The sequence below is a fragment of the Salvelinus alpinus genome, chromosome 3, assembly GCF_045679555.1.
Source record: "Salvelinus alpinus chromosome 3, SLU_Salpinus.1, whole genome shotgun sequence".
Lineage (NCBI taxonomy): Eukaryota > Metazoa > Chordata > Actinopteri > Salmoniformes > Salmonidae > Salvelinus > Salvelinus alpinus.
This window is the reverse complement of record NC_092088.1, coordinates 105,568,798-105,572,704: the sequence shown is the minus strand read 5'-3', so window position 1 is coordinate 105,572,704 and position 3,907 is coordinate 105,568,798. Positions and strand designations below refer to the sequence as shown.

General features: G+C 46.5%; 1 protein-coding gene across 3 annotated transcripts in view; it reads left to right on the top strand.

The window, feature by feature from the left end:
* The first annotated feature begins 257 nt into the window (after nt 1-257).
* Nucleotides 258-3,907, top strand: part of grem2b (gremlin 2, DAN family BMP antagonist b) — a 20,998-nt gene continuing 17,348 nt past the window's right edge. The window contains exon 1 of one of the 3 annotated variants that reach the window (XM_071394736.1): nt 258-1,207. The gene's annotated coding sequence lies outside the window, so the exon portion shown is untranslated. Of the gene's footprint in view, nt 1,358-3,907 lie in introns of all 3 variants that reach the window. The other 2 variants (XM_071394735.1, XM_071394734.1) reach the window with 2 other exon arrangements.

The following is a 3,907-nucleotide window of genomic DNA, read 5'->3' as shown; positions in this document are numbered from 1 at the left end:
CCCACGAAGCCACACTTAGAAACCTTAAAGTGTTCAATAAAAGTCTGTTTTTTAAGTGTTTAAACACACTCCATCTGTGGTGTTAAAATAAGTCCCTGCTGTAACGCTTCCTTTATCCCACTCTCCCTCTTTTCTCCCTCTTTGGTCTCTCTCTCGCTCCCTTTCATTCTTTCTCTACCTCTCTTCCTCCCTGCCGGGTAGCAAGCAGGGGGCCAATCACATCAGGAGACACTGGGAAAGTGTTGCAGTGTGTGTGTGTGTGTGTGTGTGTGCGCGCGCTTTGTCGACGGGGCTTGGTTGGATTGAATTAACAATGCAATGAGGGTGAGAAACAGGGAGGGACAGTCTACAGAGAACGAGAGAGCGAGAGAGAGAGAGAGAGTGTGTTAGGGAGAGAGAGAGAGAGAGAGAGAGAGAGAGAGAGAGTGTGTTAGGGAGGGAGAGGGCGAGACTTGTTTAGTGATGAAAGCCAATAGAAAGTCTGCTGGGTGATAACATCCACATGCGGGTGATGGAGAAGAGCCAGAACATAGACTTGAAACACAGAGAGAGAGAGAGAGAGAGACCCTAACCACAGGAACTCAGGCTGTCCATGGGCATCCATACAGCTACCTCACCAGGACCCCGAAGAGAGTAGCGGACTGACCGAGGTAGAGACCAGCTTAACAAACCACCAAAAAAGCCCAGCATAGAAACCAGGATCTGACAGAAGAGCTGAAAAACCTTTAAACTGACCACCAAAACAGAGGAGCCAACCGATGAGTGGACTGACCAACGAATAGAGGAGCCAACCGATGAGTGGACTGACCAACGAATAGACCACCTCAACCCCTGACCTCTGTCTCAGCTGGAATACTTACCTAACGCAGAGACAGACCGGGACACAGAGAGAGAGAGAGAGAGGACGCTTTGGACACCTGAAACAAGAGGTAAACTGACCTAACGCAGAGACAGACCGGGACACAGAGAGAGGACGCGTTGGACACCTGAAACAAGAGGTAAACTGACCTAACGCAGAGACAGACCTGGACACAGAGAGAGGACGCGTTGGACACCTGAAACAAGAGGTAAACTGACCTGACGCAGAGACAGACCGGGACACAGAGAGAGGACGCTTTGGACACCTGAAACAAGAGGTAAACTGACCTGACGCAGAGACAGACCGGGACACAGAGAGAGAGGACGCGTTGGACACCTGAAACAAGAGGTAAACTGACCTAACGCAGAGACAGACCTGGACACAGAGAGAGAGGACGCTTTGGACACCTGAAACAAGAGGTAAACTGACCTAACGCAGAGACAGACCGGGACACAGAGAGAGAGAGAGAGAGGACGCTTTGGACACCTGAAACAAGAGGTAAACTGACCCGACACATTCTATCCTTACAGACAAGAGGTCAACTGACCCGGCACATTCTATCCTTACAGACAAGAGGTCAACTGACCCGGACACATTCTATCCTTACAGACAAGAGGTCAACTGACCCGACACATTCTATCCTTACAGACAAGAGGTCAACTGACCCGACACATTCTATCCTTACAGACAAGAGGTCAACTGACCCGACACATTCTATCCTTACAGACAAGAGGTCAACTGACCCGACACATTCTATCCTTACAGACAAGAGGTCAACTGACCCGACACATTCAAACCTTACAGACAGAACCACCCTGAGAATAGAGTACCAATGTACTCCTTAACTCATGGGCTGTTAATCCAGTTGTACCAATCATCATCACTTAGACAGGCTCTGGCCACAGTTTACTGTAAATGGTACAGACATATTAGATAAGACGTTAACATCATCTCTGGTGTTGATATGGTGTTAATATGATCAGCTGTGATGTTGTACTCCAGTACCCCTTGTAGATGACTAGTGACTTATCTAGAGACTTATCTAGAGACTTATCTAGAGACTTATCTAGAGACTTATCTAGAGACTTATCTAGAGACTTATCTAGAGACTTTAATTTATTTACATCACGGAAATGAGAGTACTTGCCCTCATCCTAATTCAAATAACATTATTTATTAAATGATTGATGTTTTTAAGGGACATTTTAATTCATAACCAACAGAGTAGCAGTAGGGGAGAGGGGGTGAAGTTGAGCCAGCCTTGTTTCTAGGAAACCGTACACAAAATTAATAATTTGACCAAATATGTAGGAAGAGGTCATAATTTCATGGAGTCCGTGAAGGATGAAACCACATGGAAAAAGTGACCAGCAAGTTAGGTACAAAAATAACAGATTTTCACCAAGTCAAATTAATTTCTTGTGTTAGAGGTTTCACTATTGCATGTATCTAAACCAAAGTAGATCATTTTAACATTGTTATAAACATCAGTAGGGGGTCTCTATTAGCTTCAATATGAGGTCCTAAATCTAGTATGAAAGTGTATCCTTGTAGCTGTGTAGGCTAATATAGTCAAAATGTTTGCCTTGGGGTAAGTTGAGCCAATGTCACATTGAGCAAATGTAAGTGTTTTCTTTCCTAGGGGTAATGCAAAGCATTATCGCTGAGATATGAGGTATCAACAGGGCCTAGACTGTGATTGTGTTGGATTGTGTTTGAGAACTAAAGATAGACATGGGTTTAAAAAGATAGTGGTAATATTTAATTACAGATATGTGTAGGCGGCTTAACTTACCAAGTCCCGTGCCAAGAGACCACTTTTTTTTGTTTTCAAAAATGTAATGTTTACATTGTTTTACTTATTTGTTGTTTTATTAAACCTTTACCAGGCTAGGCAAGTCAGTTCAGAACCAATTCTTATTTTTCAATCACGGCCTACCAAAAGGAAAAAAGGCCTACTGCGGGGACGAGGACTGGGATTAAAAATAAAAATATAGGACAAAACACACATCCCAACAAGAAAGACACCAACACGACGTAAAGACAGACCTAAGGCAACAACATAACATGGCAGAAGAGAGACACCACGACATAAAGACAGACCTAAGACAACAACATAACATGGCAGAAGAGAGACCACGACATAAAGACAGACCTAAGACAACAACATAACATGGCAGAAGAGAGACCACGACATAAAGACAGACCTAAGACAACAACATAACATGGCAGAAGAGAGACAACACAACACGACATAAAGACAGACCTAAGACAACAACATAACATGGCAGAAGAGAGACAACACAACATAAAGACAGACCTAAGACAACAACATAACATGGCAGAAGAGAGACAACACAACATAAAGACAGACCTAAGACAACAACATAACATGGCAGAAGAGAGACACCACGACGTAAAGACAGACCTAAGACAACAACATAACATGGCAGAACAGAGACACCACAACATAAAGACAGACCTAAGACAACAACATAACATGGCAGGAGAGAGACAACACAACATAAAGACAGACCTAAGAGAGGCTGGGAGGGAGGGGAGAGAAGAGAGGCTGGGAGGGAGGGGAGAGAAGAGAGGCTGGGAGGGAGGGGAGGGGAGAGAGGCTGGGAGGGGAGAGAGGCTGGGAGGGGAGAGAAGAAAGGCTGGGAGGGAAGAGAGACAGGGAGGCACGGAGGGAGACAGGGAGAAGAGGCTGGGAGGCAGGGATGGAGAGGCAGGCATGGAGGGAGACAGGGAGAAGAGGCTGGGAGGCAGGGATGGAGAGATGCAGGGATGGAGAGAGAGAGGCAGGGATGGAGGGAGAGAGGCAGGGATGGAGAGAGGCAGGCAGGGATGGAGAGAGGCAGGCAGGGATGGAGAGAGGCAGGCAGGGATGGAGAGAGGCAGGGATGGAGAGAGGCAGGGATGGAGAGAGGCAGGCAGGGATGGAGAGAGGCAGGGATGCAGGGATGGAGAGAGGCAGGGATGCAGGGATGGAGAGAGGCAGGCAGGGATGCAGGGATGGAGAGAGGCAGGCAGGGATGGAGA